General features: G+C 49.0%; 1 protein-coding gene across 18 annotated transcripts in view; it reads right to left on the minus strand.

Annotated features, from left to right (window-relative positions):
• Positions 1 to 22,127, minus strand: part of ralgps2 (Ral GEF with PH domain and SH3 binding motif 2) — a 911,087-nt gene that overhangs the window by 593,071 nt on the left and 295,889 nt on the right. The window lies entirely within an intron of this gene.

Here is a 22,127-nt window from a genome sequence, read left to right on the forward strand (position 1 = left end):
GATTGAGACAATGACACTTTTTTCCTCCTTAAGTTCCAAGGTGCAGTGTCCAAATCTGAACATAATTTTCCAAATGAGGTCTGACCAGCACTCAGTGTAACTACAGTATGGCTACCTTGTGCTTACATTCTATACCTCATGTCAAAGCTCAACACCCAATTAGCCTTCTTTATGCTTCTCACTACTTATGCACCTGGACTTCTCATTATCTATTTCTTAATTCCAGTGCTTATTACCTTCCACTTAATGTTAAACTTAATCTGCCTTTGTTCTAACCACTAAATTAATGTACATTCTTTTCACATTTTCTGCTCTCTTCTCATTAATTTACCACACCTCCAAATTTGAAAATAACCCACTTGAGTTTCAAATCGAGGTTATTTATATAAAATGGCTAAATCGATTGAATCGAGGCTACAACGTTGTAGCCTTATCACCGATTTGCGCTCTCTTCACGTGCCTCTACCCAGCAAAATTAGCCCAACATGGTGAAAACCAGGACCCAGTACCAACCCCTATGAAATACCACTGGTCACCAATGAAGGATATGCCCCTTTTATTCCAGTTCTGTGCATTCTATCTCAGTGTCTTCTACAATCTAGAAGTAGCCATGATGTGGAGATGCCGGTGTTGGACTGGGGTGGACAAATGTGAGAAGTCACACAACACCAGGTTATAGTCCAACAGCTTTATTTGAAATCACAAGCTTTCGGAGCGCTGCTCCTTCTTCACCTGACGAAGGAGCAGCGCTCTGAAAGCTTGTGATTTCAAATAAAGCTGTTGGACTATAACCTGGTGTTGTGTGACTTCTCACATCCAATCTAGAAAGGTGATTAAGGTGGGGGGGGGGGGGGGGAATAAGGTATACCAAGTTTATTACCTTAAAGTATGTCAAGTAGGACTGGTGGACATAAACATCAATTAGCATGAAGTAAATTTAATAACAGATGCTAGGAAAAACGTCTCAAACAGTGAATAATATATAATAATACAAGCAAAGTAACAATGGCAAAACATTAGTGTTATTTAAAATACAATCTGACGGTCTGATAGAATTAATCTGCAAGACAAATGAGCTTCCATGGGTTGATTAGCCTTGTTTCATTACTAACTTTTTCAAAAATATATATCTTCTGGAATTCAGCCAATTGGTACTTTAGGTTTAGGAAACTGCGCAAAATCGTGTTCAGCTATGCGTGGGAGAGAATAAATTGAGCTTTTGAACAATATAAATCGTGGTTTTTTGTATCCGATTTGTCTCTCTGGATCAACCACTCTAGCTCTGGAAACATTTAAAAACAATTGTTAGCAACCAAGAGCTTCCAAAGTTTAAGAAAAGGGAGCTTCTGGGAGAAATGGAACAGGATAAAACGACATATTCCAGTGTTAAGCATTGATCCAATCTGGAACAAACTTTTCTTCTCAAAAGGAGAAAGGATGGGAGTTGCTGCTTCTCAGCTGACAGCAATTACTTTTCAGACTCCTCACATTTTCAGCCCATATTCCTTGAAACAACAATTTTATCCTTGTAAAAAGCTGGTTTTCATTAGCGCAAAACTGCCTGCAGTTCTGACACGAAAAATCAATGCAGGGCAGATATGAGCAATGGATTGGCATCCATGATGGGACAGCAAACCAATACCATGAAGTGTAATTTTAAAAATAAAACACACACACACAGGTATATGCACACAAGTTCAAAATGGACACACCATCTGTCTATTCCTTCTGCAAACAGGAAATGAAATAGTTGCTTCATCAGGATCCATCTTGCATGCTCCTAGTGAAATCTAAATTTAGATGTTCAAATATGGATGAGCAGAATAGTGATAAATAAAAATTCTTGTAAAAAGTCAAACCATTTAGCTTGCTGTCATCCAGGTTTGCCCATCCTAAATGCCATCTCTCGTATAAAATATAATGAATAATAATGGTTACCAATTTAAGAAGAAACACGATTGATGGGTCCAAATCACAAATTCAGATCAATTCAGATAAATGCTCTGAAGATATGTGGCTGAGCTGCTATTCCAGTTTGTGTGAACAAAACTGTACATAAAGTGTAGATATTATCTAGCACTTTTATGAGGTTATTGAAACTGCTCGAAACAGCAACACATATGGAATGCAGTGACTGTTCTGTAGGCAAACATGGCAGCCATTCTGCACCAGTAATCTCTCCTCAAACGGCAATAAGATAAATAACCATTTTTTCTAGTGGGATTGCTGAGGGAGGAACATTGGCCAGGTCACAGATATGTCTAATTCAAATGGTAGCATCTTTAACATGCAACTCGACAGACAGATAGGACCTCTATTGAATATCTCACCTGAAAGCCAACACCTCCAAAAAGGCAGTATTCCCTCATCACTGCACTGGAGTATCAGCCTACGCTCTGCCCTCATATTCAGATGTGAAAATCAAGCCCATACCCTCTGAGCACTACCAATGGAGCCAAGCCGAAACACAACAACGAACCTCCTGTGCTAACTTTACTGCCATTATACCCACTAAAGTTTAGAAATTTCCATTTTGCGGTATGAAAGTGCAGTCTGCCAAAATATATAAACTTTTCTAACTATAATTGCACGGTCAGAAGCCGTTTTCTCTATCTCCACTGGGAGAATTTTGGTTTCTATTCCAGGTTTGTATTTTGCAATCTAAAGTCTGGCTAGTGCAACAACTATTCATTATCCAAAACGGTTCTGTTCCCAGCTCCCATATTTCAAAATTATTGCATTTAAAGTTTCCTGTCATTCTGTCAGCTAATACAGATTCCATGACCACTCTTACAACATAAGAAATAGGAGCAGGAGTAGGCCATTCAGCTCTTCGAGCCTGCTCCGCCATTCAATGAAATCACATGGCTGATCTTCTGCCTCAACTCCATTCACTGGCACTATCGCCATATCCCTTGATGCCCTTACTAGTCGGAAATCTATCGACTTCTGTTTTGAATATACCTAATGACTGAGCCTCCACAGCTCTCCAGGTGAAGAAATTTCTTCTCATCTCAGTCCTGAATGGCCTGCCCTTTATCCTGAGGCTGTGGCTCCTGGTTCTAGACTCCCCAACCAAGGGAAACATTCTCCCAGCATCCACCCTATCAAGCCCTGTAATAATTTTGTATGCTTCAATGAGATCCCCTCTCATTCTTCTGAATTTAAGTGAATACAGGCCTAGTTTACGCAATCTCTTCTCATACGACAGTCCCACCATCCCAGGAACCAATCTCGTGAACCTTCATTGTGCTCCCTCTATGGCAAATATATCCTTCCTTAGGTAAGGAGACCAAAATTGTACACAGCACTCCAGGTGTGGTCTCACCAAGGCCCTATATAATTGGAGTAAGACTTCTTTACTCCTGTACTCAAATCCTCTTGTAACGAAGGCCAGCATACCATTTGCCTTCCTAATGGCTTGCTGCACCTGCACATTCACTTTCAGTGACTCATTTACAAGGACACCCAGGTCCCTTTGAGCATCTGCTTTCCCCAATCTTTCACCATTTAGGAAATATTCTGCCTTTCTGTTTTTTCTACCAAAGTGGGTAACTTCACATTTTTCTACATTATATCCCATCTGCCATGTTCTCGCCCACTCACTGAGCCTGTCAATATCCCCCTGAAACCTCTTCACAACTGACATTGCCACCTAGCTTTGTATCAGCGTGTGGGACCTTATCGAAGGCCTTCTGAAAATCTAAATACACCACATTTACCGGTTCCCCTTTGTCTACTCCACTAGTTACATCCTCAAAGAACTCCAATAAGTTTGTCAAACAGGACTTCCCTTTCATAAATCCATGTTGACTATGCCCAATCTTACTATTAGTTTCTAAGTGCCCAGTTATTGCATCCTTTATAATAGATTCCAGTATTTTACCAACGACTGATGTGAGGCTAACAGGTCTGTAGTTCCCCGTTTTCCCTCCTTTCTTAAATAGCAGGGTTACATTTGCTATCCTCCAATCTGCAGGAACCGTTCCAGAATCTATAGAATTTTGGAAGATGACAACCAATGTGTCCACTATCCCAATGGCCATTTCTTTCAAAACCCTAGGATGTAGGGGTCCTTGGGATTTATCGACTTTTAGCCCCATTAATTTTGCTAGCATTGTTTTTTTACTAATAATAATTTCTTTAAGTTCCTCATTTTCACCACACCCTTGGTTTTCTCATATTTCTGGGAGTTTTTTTTGCGTCTTCCTCCGTGAAGACAGAAACAAAGTATTTATTTAATTTCTCTGCCATTTCCTCATTCCCCATTATAAATTCTCCCGTCTCTGACTGTGAAGGACCTACATTTATCTTCGCCAGTCTTTTCCTTTTCACTCTTATTTCTCCTCCTCTTGTTTCTCACCCCCCCCCATAGATGGTATTTCTGACCTCTGATTTCCAAAAAAGTTTCCCCCAACTGACCCTTAAATTTAGCTTGCCCGTTTGTCTACAAACCGTAGCCCCAGCAATCAGCCGCAGTCATAGTTTTCAGTCTTTTTCCATCGCTTTACTGCAATGATATAAATATCTTTCACTTACACTGGTGGATTGTGGCAAGATTAACTCGGTGCTCAAAGAATTAGTTTTCAATAAGAAAGTGTTCCAAGTGTAAATAAGTACCCCTGTCAAGCTTTGGGTAGTTGAACTTTATTAGTTACATAAATGATTTATTTAAAAACTAAAATTTCCAAATACTACAAATAATAAATAAGATTAAATTGCTCAGCATTTGACATAAATACCTGTTTATGCTTAGCTGGATTCCTAGCAACTACTTGGCAATTAGTAAAATTGCGCTATACTGATGAAAGCCCACGGCACTTGACCCAAGTTTCCGGGAAAATGTTAAACACAAAAATTTTGAAATCATGGAAAAACTCTGGTGTACATAGCGACACAAAAATTAATATACACAAACACAGGTATATTATTTATGCTACAAATTTACATAAATATATATACACACACGCACAAATATAAATAACCCTTAGATTTTTTGAACATCCCCCACATCATTAAACAGTGCAATCACTTTTTTAAAAATTTGTTCATGGGATGTGGGCATCGCTGGCAAGGCCAGCATTTATTGCCCATCCCTAATTGCCCTCGAGAAGGTGGTGATGAGCCACCTTCGTAAACCGTTGCATTCTATGTGGTGAAGGTACTCCCACAGTGCTGCTACGGAGGGAGTTCTAGAATTTTGACCCAGCGATGATGAAGGAACGGCGATATACTTTCAAGTCAGGATGGTGTGTAACTTGGAGGGGAACTTGCAGGTGATGGTGTTCCCATGCAAGGTAGAGGTCACGGGTTTGGGAGGTGCTGCCGAAGAAGACTTGGCAAGTTGCTGCAGTGTATCTTGTAGATGGTACAAACTGCAGCCACAGTACACTGGTGGTGGAGGGAGTGAATGTTTAAGGTGCTGGATGTTTAAGGTGGGCTGCTTTGTCCTGGATGGTGTCGAGCTTCTTGAGTGTTGTTGGAGCTGCACTCATCCAGGCAAGTGGAGAGTATTCCATCACACTTCTGACTTGTGCCTTGTAGATGGTGGAAAGGCTTTGGGGAGTCGGGGGGTGAGACACTCGCAGCAGAATACCCAGCCTCTGACCTGCTCTTGTTGCCACAGTATTTATGTGGCTGGTCCAGTTAAGTTTCTGGTCAATGGCGACCCCCAGGATGTTGATAGTGGGGGATTCAGTGATGGTAATGCCGATGAATGTCAAGTGGCGGTGGTTAGACTCTCGCTTGTTGAAGATAGTCTTTGCCTGGCACTTGTATGGTGCGAATGTTACTTGCCACTTATCAGCCTGAGCCTGAATGTCATCCAGGTCTTGCTGCAGGCGGGCATGGACTGCTTCATTATCTGAAGAGTTGCGAATGGCAATGAACACTGTGCGATCATCAGCGAACATCCCCACTTCTGATCTGATGATGGAGGGAAGGTCATTGATGAAGCAGCTGAAGATGGTTGGGCCTAGGACACTACCCTGAGGAACTCCGGCAGCGATGTCCTGGGGCTGTGATGATTGACCTCCAACGATCACAACCATTTTCCTTTGTGCTAGGTATGACTCCAGTCAGTGGAGAGTTTTCATCCTGATTCCCATTGACTTCAGTTTTACTAGGGCTCCTTGATGCCACACTTGGTCAAATGCTGCCTTGATGTCAAGGGCAATCACTCTCACCTCACCTCTGGAATTCAGCTCCTTTGTCCATGTTTGGACGAAGGCTGCAATGAGGTCTCTAGCCAAGTGGTCCTGGCAGAACCCAAACTGAGCATCGGTGAACAGGTTATTGGTGAGTAAGTGCCACCTGATAGCACTGTCGACGATACCTTCCATCACTTTGCTATGATTGAGAGTAAACTGATGGGGCGGTAATTGGACGGATGGGATTTGTTCTGCTTTTTGTGGACAGGACATACCTGGGCAGTTTTCCACATTGTCGGATAGATGCCAGTGTTGTAGCTGTACTGGAACAGCTTGGCTGGAGGCGCGGCTAGTTCTGGAGCACAAGTCTTCAGCACGACAGCCGGGATGTTGTCGGGGGCCATTGCCTTTGCTGTATCCAGTGAGCTCAGCCGTTTCTTGATATCTGGTGGAGTGAATCAAATTGGCTGAAGGCTGACTTCTGTGATGGTGGGGACCTCAGGTGGAGGCCAATATGGATCATCCACTCGGCACTTCTGGCTGAAGATGGTTGCAAACGCTTCAGCCTCATCTTTTACACTCTCGTGCTGGGCTCTGCCATCATTGAGGTTGGGGATATTCATTGAGCCTCCTCCTCCCGTTAGTTGTTTAATGGTTCACCACCATTCACGACTGGATGTAGAAGGACTGCAGAGCTTTAATCTGATCCATTGATTGTGGGATCGCTTAGCCCTGTCTATAGCATGCTGCTTCTGCTGTTTAGCATACATGTTGCAGTGTTGCAGCTTCCCCAGGTTGGCACCTCATTTTTAGGTACACCTGGTGGTGCTGTTCCTGGCATGCTCTTTTACACTCCTTATTTAACCAGGGTTGGTCCCCTGGCTTGATGGTAATGGTAGAGTGAGGGATATGCCGGGCCATGAGGTTACAGATTGTGGTGGAATACAATTCTGCTGCTGCTGATGGCCCACAGTGCCACATGGATGCCCAGTTTTGAGCTGCTAGATCTGTTCTGAATCTATCCCATTTAGCACAGTGGTAGATCCACACAACACGATGGAGGGTGTCCTCAGTGTGAAGACGGGACTTCGTCTCCACAATGAATGTGCGGTGGTCACTGCTACCAATGCTGTCATGGACAGATGCATCTGCGACAGGTAGATTGGTGAGGACGTGTCAAGTAGGTTTTTCCCTCGTGTTGGATCTCTCACCACCTGCCGCAGGCCCAGTCTGAAAGAAAGAAAAAAAGAGAGACTTGCATTTATATAGCGCCTTTCACGACCACCAGACGTCTCAAAGTGCTTTACAGCAAATGAAGTACTTTTTGAACTGTAGTCACTGTTGTAATGTAGGAAACGCGGCAGCCAATTTGCGCACAGTCTGGCAGTTACGTCCTTCAGGATTCAGCCAGTTCGGTCAGTAATGGTGCTACTGAGCCACTCTTGGTGATAGACATTAAAGTCCCCCGCCCAGAGTACATTCTCTGTGCCCTTGCTACTCTCAGTGCTTCTTCCAAGTGGTGTTCAACATGGAGCAGTACTGATTAATCAGCTGAGGGAGAGCGGTAGGTGGAAATCAGCAGGTTTCCTTGCCCATGCTTGACCTGAAGCCATGAGACTTCATGGGGTTCGGAGTCAATGTTGAGACCTCCCAGGGCCTCCCTCTGTATACTACTGTGCCGCCACCTCTGGTGGGTCTGCCCTGCCGGTGGGACACGACATACCAAGATCATGTCTCTGGATCATTAGTCCAGGTCTCTGGATTACTAGTCCAGTAACATAACCACTATGCTACCGTTCACTTATTTGAATTGCTCCAGCTTTTCCATAAAGTATTTTTTTGATGGGAGGATGGGGGAAGGCCCCAAAACACCCAAGACTACCCAGCAGCTGGGGAAGGAAGGGAACAGGTCAGGGTTACTGCTCTGGAGCACTATCCAGTGACCCAAGATGGAAAGTGTACACTGAACGAAGGGTAGCTACAATATTGCCAATACTCACTGTTTTGGCTCAGCGAAAGAAGGGTTATTTGGGCAAGGTACTGGAGGGCCTCCTCCATAGACGGAACTGGACTACAGCATTAATCACTGCCTCAGGGGTATGGTTCACACTTGCTTTTATTGTTCAGAATTTAACTTAATCGTTCAATGTTTTAAATTCCGGCATCGATTGTTGTTGGAAAGAATGAATTCAAATCAAAGCCACTGATTCACGATTTTCATGGGGTTGGGTGGGGCGGTAGAGGAAGTCAAGAATCACAGAATGCGACCCTCGAAACATGGGCTCATAGCTCTGGAAATCCGCTTAATAGCAATTTCTCTTTTTTGATTACCATAAATTAGTGAGCCTGACTATATTAGTTCAAAATATTTAATTTTACTGCACTGAAAAAAGTTTGTATTCATACTCAAAAATTCCTTTAGAACACCAGAGTGCTATGCCACAGTGGGACATATGGCTTTCAGGAATGTTACTCGTCCCTTTTTTTATGAATGGGAATGTTTTAAGAGATAGTGAAGCGCACAGTGGAGACGTTTTTTTTCTGTTGGTTGCTGCATAGTAAATGTGACGTTCAAGCTAATCACATCATGCATGAGTCAGGTGCAAAGCATTTAATTATAAATGATGAGATTTACCATAGCATTGCTCAAAGATATTCTGGGACACAGACCCAAGAATGGAGTACTAAGGTGGGGGGAAAGGAGAGGGTTGAGCAGTTGAGTAGGGAATGCTACATGGCATCAGTTGAGTGACGTGCAAGCTGGAGCAGATCGGGGAAAGAGAGGAGTCTTGCCTCCCCACATCCTGTTGTAAAATGCTCTGTTGTTCATTAGACTCAGAAGGGAAGTAGCCTTACACAAGAGCGTTTGCACAGAATGACACTCAGGCATTCGGCGAGATGTCTGCGGCTTGGTTGAGCTAAGCAGCGAGAAAGACTCCACCAAAGACATGTACAATCACTCATTAAAATTAACTGGCAAGACAGAGTGACAAAAACCAGTGTGTAGGAACCCAAAGTGCTGCAATGTGCCAAAATGACTTGCATCAAAGTCATATTTGTATAGGCGCAGCTACATGTTGCTTGCATGTCAGAAAAACAACTTCCCAAAGCTGTGTAATCTACAGCCAGCTGATGAGGAAAAAAGATGTGGAATGAAGCAAGGGGAAGAGGAAATGATTTGAGGATGCACTTTGAGGCATCCTAAGGATATGAAAGGCGCTATTTAAATGAAAATTATTTTTTAATTAGTTCTCGAACAACATTCAGGAACCTGATGGGAGGTTCGTAAGGGTACATGGCATAGATCACTAGTCTTATGCTAAAACATCACAATCTTGTTATCCTTGGTTTTTTCCATTGTTAAGTGAAATATACCATCAGCATTTAAAAGTGCTTGCATAGGCCATAGCACAGTTTGTTCTCAGTTCACATCAGATCCTTCTTGTAAATGTTTTACCTTATAATTTGTTTGCATGTTACAAGGGAATGTTAATAACTGTAATTACCCCTCTTCAGCAAAATGAGAGTCAAATCAGCATGTGCGGATAACCACGCCATTTCCTTTCTTAAACACAAGTACAGCTGTAAATGACCTATGCAGTGCATAGAAAATAAAGTTCTGCTAAGTCAGGGAGACCTCATGAAATTCATCCAAGTCTTCTAAAACTACTGTAAAAACACTGAAATTGAAACAGGAGTTTCACAAGGTTCCTGACTAGACTCCATGCGGTATGTGGAAAAACATACCGCTCTATTGATAAGCCGAGTCCATGATGGCATCACTCATTCTATGAATTATTAAACTGAAACAAGTTATTTAGGGAAATATAACATATGGGAGGGAACAGGTTGCTTTCATGTTAAACAGTCTCTTTCATTCCCTATTTAATGGAAGCTGTTGCATAATATAACCTGGTTCCCCTTCATACTGTTCATACTACAGGGTCAATTCAACTAACAGATCTTGCTACAAAAATCACATTAGCAACTTTAATACTCTGGTCACAACGTGAAAATTGCATAGCTGGCCTGTACTGGCACACTACATCGCAGCCCACCCGAGACCACGATAATAGGAAGACCAAATGACAAGTGATGCTGACAGCAGCCATTTACTTTCTCAACCACTGCTGTCAGCGGCAACCACCAAAACCAACTCTTGAGGTGGGTCTCAGTGTCTCCAGAAGCACATGCTTCACCTCATTTATACAATTCTCTCCGCATTCGAAGGAAACACATCATCATAAAACGAGTATTGGAGAAACAGAAGCTACACTCTCTTTTACTTGAGAGCTGGCCTTCTGTGTACACAGTTGCTGGTAAGACTCCCAATAGTGTAAATTTGGCTCAGAGTAGGACTCTCACCTCAAAGTCAGAAGGTGATTGGTTCAAGTCCCATTCTATGACTTGAACACATCATCTAAGGCTGCAGTGAAGTGCAGTACCGAGTGACTGTTACACTATCAGAAGTGCCGTTGTTCAGGCAAGACTTTAAGCCAAGTTCCAATTGCCTGCCCCAGAGGTTCAAATGAAAGTGAAAGATCCTATAGCACTACTTGATGAAAAGCAGGGACTTTTCCCAGTGTCTCAGCCAACATTCCATCAAGCAACACGACCAGAAACAAAATAACTGATGATGCATCTCATGCTGTTTGGGATCTTGCTGAACACAAAATAGCTGCATCGTGTAATTCATCCTATGTGGAGCATTTTGGGGCTTTTCAGAAACACAAGGCACTGCATACGTGCAGTTCCTTCTTTTACCATTTTGGCAGAGAGTTACAATGCATATGTGTGGAATCCTCCCAAAGAGACAAGCAGGTAACTCCTGGTGTATAATTCATATATATTCAGGATAACTATTTGCAGATGGTTGTAATCACTTTTCATACTGTTTTTATTCTAAAACTTGGAGGCTAAACTAACTTCAGTACACTGAATCTATGAGGGGAAATTGAATGGATTTGCTCTGGTTACACTCCATGCTCTCAGTGGGGCAATTTTATAGGAGAAATTATTTTTAAGGTGAGGCAGCGGCATTTAGTGTTAGCACGCAAACATAGTGTCACACAGCAGCGACAGGTGCAGATTTAACCTGAGCTTCACTCTGAATGATTGTCTTTCGGCAAATTTAAGAGCGTCACATTGGTCTGTTTTGTTTTGTTGTGCTTGGAACAGGATTCACACTTCTGGAAGTCTAGTGACAACAGTAAACTATCAAGTACTAGCATCTTAAAGCAGAGTGCCAATATCAAATAAAGCAGCAAATGATTCAATCAGGTCACCTCGAGGTTGGACCTCAGCAAACATATCCTAAACTTGAAACAAATTCACAACTTATCCAGAGCTGTACCTCGAGTGATTTTAATTATCCTTTTGTTTTAGTCAGAATGTCTGCAAAGGCCTTAATAATTGCTCAATTTTTAAGGGTAAAAGCACCAGGTGTGTGAACAAATAAGTTTATTAATTGTTTGTGTGTAAATTACATTCAAGACTGCTGCCAACTGAAAGAAAAAACCCAAGAACAGAAGACTGGGTGGTGCAGTTCACCCTATCAGCTCTGGGATCCAGGTCCAAAACTACTTCAAATTAATTGGATGAAAGGCTCCTCTCTGCTGATGGTAGGATCAGGCAGTTGGTCTCTAGTTCCTAATGGACATGGGTTGCCTGCACAAAACTTCAGCTAACATGGCAACTAGCATTAACTTACAATCAGAGAAGCTACAGGACAGTTGGAGAGAGAACTGGACAACTGGCATAGTAAGTGGTGCTCTTCTGAGACAGGTGCTGAGGCACGGTGTTGCTCGAGACAGAAACACAAAAGGTAATGAAAGTTAACGAATAGTTCCCGACTAACACGGTAATGAATGGCGCAAGACTCTTAAATGGAACGTTTCTGATGGGGCTTGCTGCCATTAGATGGCAGAGTATTTATTTGTACATGGAGATGAAAAAAATTGAAAAATTGTCACACTGGAATCAAGAAATTGAAAAACAATTTGTAAAAATTAAGTCAAGTAAAAGGGAAAATCAGAATGTTAAACTCAGAGTTCTGACACAAATCTAAGGAGCCAAACAGAACAAACGGTCCTGACCATAACACATAAAACAACATCCTGTTTTAATTCAGACCTCAGACATTGACTGAAACTACTCCTTTTGAATAAATGGAAAATAAAAGCAGTACTTTGGCTTGGAATGAAGCAAGTCTTGTCAAGTCAGTGGCAAACTTAGTGACTGCTGAAGAAATAGAATCAAACTTTTCCTCAAAATAGTTTTCAAAATCAACAACTTACCCCAGTATGTGCGGGAACGGTGCTGAACAAAGTTACTAAGTAAGATCAACTCAAGCAGATCCAATGGATCACCTCTGGAACCTGATAAACCCTACGACATGCCAACTGTAAATATATCAGTAGCCACCATGCCAGTCTAGTCACTGAGGCAATTCTCAGTTGCAGGTTTCTGCTAAAGTACAATGCAACAATCAATGACAATTAACTTTGGTGTTTGAGCAACTAGAAGCACACTTGGGTTAATAGCCATGGTTCTGAAGCTCAAAGTGGCTGGGTAAGCCCCAGAGGAAATCACAGTGTCTTTTTCTCCAACCCCCAAATCAAATACAGCCTGGAATTGGACCAGTGCTTAGGTTTTTGGCAATTCCTTAAAACATCCCTCACTGGGTACTTCATTTAGAATTTGATTTGGAACCACATCTGTGCTGAGAAGCTAAAACTTGAGAACTGAAAGTAAGCACATGGATTTGAAGGATTTCTTTCTAGTCAACATGGCGATTCTGATGAACCCTGCTACTGTGCTGGCACAAGCTCTGCAATTCGAAGTCATGGGTCGTCAAAAAACTGTTCTTAGGTGCCAATGATTGGATAGACTCTTTGCCAATAAGAATAGATTTTGAAGTACAGTGTAAACAGAAGAAAAGGACAAGTTAACCGGTGTAGGCTGACTGACTGGTCACTTGGCACTCAACTAATCAACTTACCTGAGAACAAAAAAATGGATCTGGGATCAGATGACGACAACTCCGTAAAGTAGGAAAACGAATTTAAAAATAAATTTCAGCATCTAAGTTTACAAAAGCTTTGTGCAAAGTAGTAATATGATAAGCACCAATGTGAAAAAGCCACCAAAAAGCAGTAAATACTTTGTGCATCACTTTGCCAGTGAATATATCAACAACAACAACCTGTATTTATATAGCACCTTTAACATAGTAAAACATCCCAAGGCGTTTCACAGGAGTATTAAGAGACAAAAAATTTGACACCAAGCCACATAAGGAGAAATTAGGGCAGGTGACCAAAAGCTTGGTCAAAGAGGTAGGTTTTAAGGAGCGTCTTAAAGTAGGAAAGAGATGTAGCGAGATGGAGAGATTTAGGCAGGGAATTCCAGAGCTTAGGGCCTCGGCAACAGAAGGCATGGCCACCAATGGTTGAGCGGTTATAATCAGGGATGCGCAACAGGGCAGAATTAGAGGAGCGCAGATATTTCGGGGGGGTTGCAGGGCTGAAGGAGATTACAGAGATAGGGAGGGGCGAGGTCATGGAGGGATTTGAAAACAAGGATGAGAATTTTGAAATCGAGGCGTTACATAACCGGGATATATACAATATACTTATTCCAATATAAAAGTACCAGCATATTCTTGCAGCCCTTACCAATATATAAATAGAACTCAAGATTAAAAGCACAAAACATTGACTTTTTAAAAAAACTGAAAAAATACGTTGATCTAAACTGACACGTGGACTTTGTGCAGCGACTCCAGAGATGACCTTGGGGGAATAAAACTTAAAACCTTAAGTCTGCAATCTCATCTCAGTTTTTTAACTCCAGATCCAGCTTATAGAGCAGTCAAATATCACTTCATGATCCCTGGCCATTATATCATGATTTTTTTTTTTTTTACTAAGACAGTACTCAGTGGATAAGTTCCAAATGCTTCAGTTTAGCCATACAGATATGGTTGCAGGGTGGTAGCAATGCTGTCATATATGTCAGAATGTAATCTACAGACATCATTAACATATACTAAGAATTCAATATTACTATTTATTGAGCAATGTCAATCAGCATGACTATGGTTGTTGAATGAAGGCCAAAAGCTCAACATGATTAACACCCAACAGATTTTGCAGCCTCCTCCAGATTTTATTTTACACCCAGACACCAGACACCAAGAAAAAAAACACTACTGCAAATGTAACATTTTTTCAGTAAACAGATTTCATCAGCATTAATACATAACAATGCCTATGGGGGAGAAACAACTCATAACTGGTCTGTCCCTGGAACAACAACTACTCTAGTTTCGTCCCAAAGCAATAAGGTGAGCAACCAAGCCTCATACCTGTAATGTATGTAATGTAAGGGAGAGAACTACTTTTTACAGCTCCTGTATACTGTAGTACCGGCAGTGGCCACACCTGTATATAAACCCGGAGTAGTGATCTGAACAATTAGTTCGAGAGTAACCCTCATTCAGTAAACACCTGTTGAATCGTTCCCTGCAGTCTGTTGTCTGATTATTGAAGGACACAACATTAAGATACACGGACATAACAATACCAAACCAGCCTTTCAGACTGTATTGGAGCTTGTTCCACACACAACAATAAAGAAAGACACTTATAGAGCACCTTTCACGAGCTCAGGGCGTCCCAAAGTGTTTTACAGCCAGTGAAGCACTCGTGAAGTGTATTCACTGTTGTAATGTAGGAAACGTGGCAGCCAATATTGCTCACAGCAAGCCCAACAAACAGCAAAGTGATAATGACCAGATAAACTCTTTTTTTAATAATGTTGATTGAGGGATAAATAGTGGCCAGGATACCGGGGATAACTCCCCTGCTCTTCTTCGAAATAATGCCATGGGATCTTTTACGTCCACCTGAGATAGCAGACGGGGACTCGATTTAACATCTCATCCAAAAGATGACACCTCAGCACTCCCTCAGTACCACACTGGTGTGTCAGCCTAGATTTTTGTGCTTAGTTTCTGGAGGTGGACTTGAACCCACAACCTTCTGACTCAGAGTCAAGAGTGCTACCAACTGAGCCACAGCTGACACAATCTGCCAGAAGAATTTCCTTTCAGTTGTATGACCTGCCCAGAAATCTGAGGGACACATGCACATCTCTGTAGCACGAGACTTAAATCTAATGTTCATAATAATAGGATTTGATAGAAAAATATTAAGCAATAAAATTGAAGTAGTCTATCAGCAGCAAAGTTAAGAAACAGGTAGCTAGTGCTTCAATTTAAAGGATGTTAAATGATAACCCAGCAAAACAAAAGCAAGTATTTTGTTCCTTAAAATCTCATATTGTACACAATATCTACATAGCTGTACATAAAATATATATATAGATAAATTAAGCATAGGAATAATAAAAGCTTCATAATAAACACACCAACTAATGATCACAGATTTGGCCTAGTGTGGTACACAGTCCTGGGTACTAGAGTTACTGATAAATCTGATGATCTTCAGCTCCTACAAATTCTTAATAAAATCTAGAATGGACATCCTGGTCCCAAAGTACATTACTACACCTCTCATTATGAGTTTTGTATTTCAGTCTGCACACAAATAAAGTGAGAAAAAAAAATCAGATGGAAAGTAATCCTGGGCTGATGTGCCTCCTTGCAACTCTTGTTGTAGCATCTTCAGCAGAGGCCTGGAAGAGGCCTTTCTGTTTTTATGTTGATCAGATACCTAAAGTGGAGAAAATTACTTGCAAAATTGGAGTGGGGGGGGGGGGGGGGATGCATAAATGGGAATTGTGCATTCACCTTTTTTTTTTTTTTTACTTTGACCAGTTGGATGGAGTCTTGTAAAAGACCTATTGAGAAGCAAACATTTTCCAAGTTCCCTGTAAACTCTTCAAATAATAAACAGCAGCATTTTTGTGAAAATAGATGAAATAAATTTGGGGAAAAAATGAGTTAATTGATTTCAGATGTTTGACATAGCCCAATTGTATTTATCTAATAGAACGGGTTACATTTTTTGACCTACAGATTATATGTACCTTTTCACTATCAGAAAAATGTTCTGAGAAGCACTGTTTGTCAGCCAACTAACATTAGAGTGTCTGTAAAACCTGAAATGTATTACCCACCAACTCTTTCAGTCAACAAACATTCCTGAGATTTTGCATTACCTTTGGAAGTTATTCCTCGGTAATTTGCTCCCAACTATTTTGTCTTACAAAAAATCATCTCAAATTTTGACACAAAAATCAGTCGCATCTTTTATTTTAAATTATAAAAAGACAAAAAATTCATTTATCCTCTTCCTCCCCTGAAGGCAATTCATGCTGGTATAATGTTTCAAGGGTGGTGTCAGGCTCTTCATTCAAAGAATGGGCAACAAGATAAAACTTGGCAATAAAACTCAAGATATATTATGCAGGATATTAAAAGTCAGAACATTCTAGCTGGAATAAGAGATTCCTCATTAGCAACTGGTTTGTGCTTTCATTATGACAGATTATTTTTTCAAATCATTGCAAAACCACACAAGTGTTAACCGCATAAAAATTGGAAAGTTCCAATTTTAAACTTTCAATCATAGTTTACTAGCTGAAGTGCCCGGCAGTGCTGAGGGTCTTTTGAGGGCATGTTGTTGTTGGAAGAGAGAGAGCGCGCGACTGGGGGGGGAAGGGAGAGCGCGCGACTGGGGGGGAAGGGAGAGCGCGCGACTGGGGGGGAAGGGAGAGCGCGCGACTGGGGGGGGAAGGGAGAGCGAGCGAGCGACTGGGGGGAAGAGAGCGCGCGACTGGGGGGGGGGGAAAGAGAGCGCGCGACTGGGGGGGGGGGAAAGAGAGCGCGCGACTGGGGGGGGGGGAAAGAGAGCGCGCGACTGGGGGGGGGGGGGAAAGAGAGCGCGCGACTGGGGGGGGGGGAAGAGAGCGCGCGACTGGGGGGGGGGAAGAGAGCGCGCGACTGGGGGGGGGAAGAGAGCGCGCGACTGGGGGGGGGAAGAGAGCGCGCGACTGGGGGGAAGAGAGCGCGCGACTGGGGGGAAGAGAGCGCGCGACTGGGGGGAAGAGAGCGCGCGACTGGGGGGAAGAGAGCGCGCGACTGGGGGGAAGAGAGCGCGCGACTGGGGGGAAGAGAGCGCGCGACTGGGGGGAAGAGAGCGCGCGACTGGGGGGGGAAGAGAGCGCGCGACTGGGGGGAAGAGAGCGCGCGACTGGGGGGAAGAGAGCGCGCGACTGGGGGGAAGAGAGCGCGCGACTGGGGGGAAGAGAGCGCGCGACTGGGGGGAAGAGAGCGCGCGACTGGGGGGAAGAGAGCGCGCGACTGGGGGGAAGAGAGCGCGCGACTGGGGGGAAGAGAGCGCGCGACTGGGGGGAAGAGAGCGCGCGACTGGGGGGAAGAGAGCGCGCGACTGGGGGGAAGAGAGCGCGCGACTGGGGGGAAGAGAGCGCGCGACTGGGGGGAAGAGAGCGCGCGACTGGGGGGAAGAGAGCGCGCGACTGGGGGGAAGAGAGCGCGCGACTGGGGGGAAGAGAGCGCGCGACTGGGGGAAGAGAGCGCGCGACTGGGGGGGAAGAGAGCGCGCGACTGGGGGGAAGAGAGCGCGCGACTGGGGGGGAAGAGAGCGCGCGACTGGGGGGGAAGAGAGCGCGCGACTGGGGGGAAGAGAGCGCGCGACTGGGGGGAAGAGAGCGCGCGACTGGGGGGGAAGAGAGCGCGCGACTGGGGGAGAGGCGCTGGGGGAAGAGAGCGCGCGACTGGGGGGGAAGAGAGCGCGCGACTGGGGGGAAGAGAGCGCGCGACTGGGGGGAAGAGAGCGCGCGACTGGGGGGAAGAGAGCGCGCGACTGGGGGGAAGAGAGCGCGCGACTGGGGGGAAGAGAGCGCGCGACTGGGGGGAAGAGAGCGCGCGACTGGGGGGAAGAGAGCGCGCGACTGGGGGGAAGAGAGCGCGCGACTGGGGGGAAGAGAGCGCGCGACTGGGGGGAAGAGAGCGCGCGACTGGGGGGAAGAGAGCGCGCGACTGGGGGGAAGAGAGCGCGCGACTGGGGGGAAGAGAGCGCGCGACTGGGGGGAAGAGAGCGCGCGACTGGGGGGAAGAGAGCGCGCGACTGGGGGGGAAGAGAGCGCGCGACTGGGGGAAGAGAGCGCGCGACTGGGGGGAAGAGAGCGCGCGACTGGGGGGAAGAGAGCGCGCGACTGGGGGGAAGAGAGCGCGCGACTGGGGGAAGAGAGCGCGCGACTGGGGGGAAGAGAGCGCGCGACTGGGGGGAAGAGAGCGCGCGACTGGGGGGAAGAGAGCGCGCGACTGGGGGGAAGAGAGCGCGCGACTGGGGGGAAGAGAGCGCGCGACTGGGGGGAAGAGAGCGCGCGACTGGGGGAAGAGAGCGCGCGACTGGGGGAGAGAGAGAGCGCGCGACTGGGGGGAAGAGAGCGCGCGACTGGGGGGAAGAGAGCGCGCGACTGGGGGGAAGAGAGCGCGCGACTGGGGGGAAGAGAGCGCGCGACTGGGGGGAAGAGAGCGCGCGACTGGGGGGAAGAGAGCGCGCGACTGGGGGGAAGAGATGCGCGCGACTGGGGGGAAGAGAGCGCGCGACTGGGGGGAAGAGAGCGCGCGACTGGGGGGAAGAGAGCGCGCGACTGGGGGGAAGAGAGCGCGCGACTGGGGGGAAGAGAGCGCGCGACTGGGGGGAAGAGAGCGCGCGACTGGGGGGAAGAGAGCGCGCGACTGGGGGGAAGAGAGCGCGCGACTGGGGGGAAGAGAGCGCGCGACTGGGGGGAAGAGAGCGCGCGACTGGGGGGAAGAGAGCGCGCGACTGGGGGGAAGAGAGCGCGCGACTGGGGGGGAAGAGAGCGCGCGACTGGGGGGAAGAGAGCGCGCGACTGGGGGGAAGAGAGCGCGCGACTGGGGGGAAGAGAGCGCGCGACTGGGGGGAAGAGAGCGCGCGACTGGGGGGAAGAGAGCGCGCGACTGGGGGGAAGAGAGCGCGCGACTGGGGGGAAGAGAGCGCGCGACTGGGGGGAAGAGAGCGCGCGACTGGGGGGAAGAGAGCGCGCGACTGGGGGGAAGAGAGCGCGCGACTGGGGGGAAGAGAGCGCGCGACTGGGGGGAAGAGAGCGCGCGACTGGGGGGAAGAGAGCGCGCGACTGGGGGGAAGAGAGCGCGCGACTGGGGGGAAGAGAGCGCGCGACTGGGGGGAAGAGAGCGCGCGACTGGGGGGAAGAGAGCGCGCGACTGGGGGGAAGAGAGCGCGCGACTGGGGGGAAGAGAGCGCGCGACTGGGGGGAAGAGAGCGCGCGACTGGGGGGAAGAGAGCGCGCGACTGGGGGGAAGAGAGCGCGCGACTGGGGGGAAGAGAGCGCGCGACTGGGGGGAAGAGAGCGCGCGACTGGGGGGAAGAGAGCGCGCGACTGGGGGGAAGAGAGCGCGCGACTGGGGGGAAGAGAGCGCGCGACTGGGGGGAAGAGAGCGCGCGACTGGGGGGAAGAGAGCGCGCGACTGGGGGGAAGAGAGCGCGCGACTGGGGGGAAGAGAGCGCGCGACTGGGGGGAAGAGAGCGCGCGACTGGGGGGAAGAGAGCGCGCGACTGGGGGGAAGAGAGCGCGCGACTGGGGGGAAGAGAGCGCGCGACTGGGGGGAAGAGAGCGCGCGACTGGGGGGAAGAGAGCGCGCGACTGGGGGGAAGAGAGCGCGCGACTGGGGGGAAGAGAGCGCGCGACTGGGGGGAAGAGAGCGCGCGACTGGGGGGAAGAGAGCGCGCGACTGGGGGGAAGAGAGCGCGCGACTGGGGGGGAAGAGAGCGCGCGACTGGGGGGAAGAGAGCGCGCGACTGGGGGGAAGAGAGCGCGCGACTGGGGGGAAGAGAGCGCGCGACTGGGGGGAAGAGAGCGCGCGACTGGGGGGAAGAGAGCGCGCGACTGGGGGGAAGAGAGCGCGCGACTGGGGGGAAGAGAGCGCGCGACTGGGGGGAAGAGAGCGCGCGACTGGGGGGAAGAGAGCGCGCGACTGGGGGGAAGAGAGCGCGCGACTGGGGGGAAGAGAGCGCGCGACTGGGGGGAAGAGAGCGCGCGACTGGGGGGGAAGAGAGCGCGCGACTGGGGGGAAGAGAGCGCGCGACTGGGGGGAAGAGAGCGCGCGACTGGGGGGAAGAGAGCGCGCGACTGGGGGGAAGAGAGCGCGCGACTGGGGGGAAGAGAGCGCGCGACTGGGGGGAAGAGAGCGCGCGACTGGGGGGAAGAGAGCGCGCGACTGGGGGGAAGAGAGCGCGCGACTGGGGGGAAGAGAGCGCGCGACTGGGGGGAAGAGAGCGCGCGACTGGGGGGAAGAGAGCGCGCGACTGGGGGAAGAGAGCGCGCGACTGGGGGGAAGAGAGCGCGCGACTGGGGGAAGAGAGCGCGCGACTGGGGGAAGAGAGCGCGCGACTGGGGGGAAGAGAGCGCGCGACTGGGGGGAAGAGAGCGCGCGACTGGGGGGGAAGAGAGCGCGCGACTGGGGGGAAGAGAGCGCGCGACTGGGGGGAAGAGAGCGCGCGACTGGGGGGAAGAGAGCGCGCGACTGGGGGGAAGAGAGCGCGCGACTGGGGGGAAGAGAGCGCGCGACTGGGGGGAAGAGAGCGCGCGACTGGGGGGAAGAGAGCGCGCGACTGGGGGGAAGAGAGCGCGCGACTGGGGGGAAGAGAGCGCGCGACTGGGGGGAAGAGAGGCGCGCGACTGGGGGGAAGAGAGCGCGCGACTGGGGGGAAGAGAGCGCGCGACTGGGGGGAAGAGAGCGCGCGACTGGGGGGAAGAGAGCGCGCGACTGGGGGGAAGAGAGCGCGCGACTGGGGGGAAGAGAGCGCGCGACTGGGGGGAAGAGAGCGCGCGACTGGGGGGGAAGAGAGCGCGCGACTGGGGGGAAGAGAGCGCGCGACTGGGGGGAAGAGAGCGCGCGACTGGGGGGAAGAGAGCGCGCGACTGGGGGGAAGAGAGCGCGCGACTGGGGGGAAGAGAGCGCGCGACTGGGGGGGAAGAGAGCGCGCGACTGGGGGAAGAGAGCGCGCGACTGGGGGGAAGAGAGCGCGCGACTGGGGGGAAGAGAGCGCGCGACTGGGGGGAAGAGAGCGCGCGACTGGGGGGAAGAGAGCGCGCGACTGGGGGGAAGAGAGCGCGCGACTGGGGGGAAGAGAGCGCGCGACTGGGGGGAAGAGAGCGCGCGACTGGGGGAAGAGAGCGCGCGACTGGGGGGGAAGAGAGCGCGCGACTGGGGGGAAGAGAGCGCGCGACTGGGGGGGAAGAGAGCGCGCGACTGGGGGGAAGAGAGCGCGCGACTGGGGGGAAGAGAGCGCGCGACTGGGGGGAAGAGAGCGCGCGACTGGGGGGAAGAGAGCGCGCGACTGGGGGGAAGAGAGCGCGCGACTGGGGGGAAGAGAGCGCGCGACTGGGGGGAAGAGAGCGCGCGACTGGGGGGAAGAGAGCGCGCGACTGGGGGGAAGAGAGCGCGCGACTGGGGGGAAGAGAGCGCGCGACTGGGGGAAGAGAGCGCGCGACTGGGGGGAAGAGAGCGCGCGACTGGGGGGAAGAGAGCGCGCGACTGGGGGGAAGAGAGCGCGCGACTGGGGGGAAGAGAGCGCGCGACTGGGGGGAAGAGAGCGCGCGACTGGGGGGAAGAGAGCGCGCGACTGGGGGGAAGAGAGCGCGCGACTGGGGGGAAGAGAGCGCGCGACTGGGGGGAAGAGAGCGCGCGACTGGGGGGGAAGAGAGCGCGCGACTGGGGGGAAGAGAGCGCGCGACTGGGGGGAAGAGAGCGCGCGACTGGGGGGAAGAGAGCGCGCGACTGGGGGGAAGAGAGCGCGCGACTGGGGGGAAGAGAGCGCGCGACTGGGGGGAAGAGAGCGCGCGACTGGGGGGAGAGAGCGCGCGCGACTGGGGGGAAGAGAGCGCGCGACTGGGGGGGAAGAGAGCGCGCGACTGGGGGGAAGAGAGCGCGCGACTGGG

This window comes from Somniosus microcephalus, chromosome 3 (genome assembly GCF_052327205.1).
Source record: "Somniosus microcephalus isolate GS21.2 chromosome 3, FLI_Smic_1.0, whole genome shotgun sequence".
In the NCBI taxonomy this organism is placed as follows: domain Eukaryota; kingdom Metazoa; phylum Chordata; class Chondrichthyes; order Squaliformes; family Somniosidae; genus Somniosus; species Somniosus microcephalus.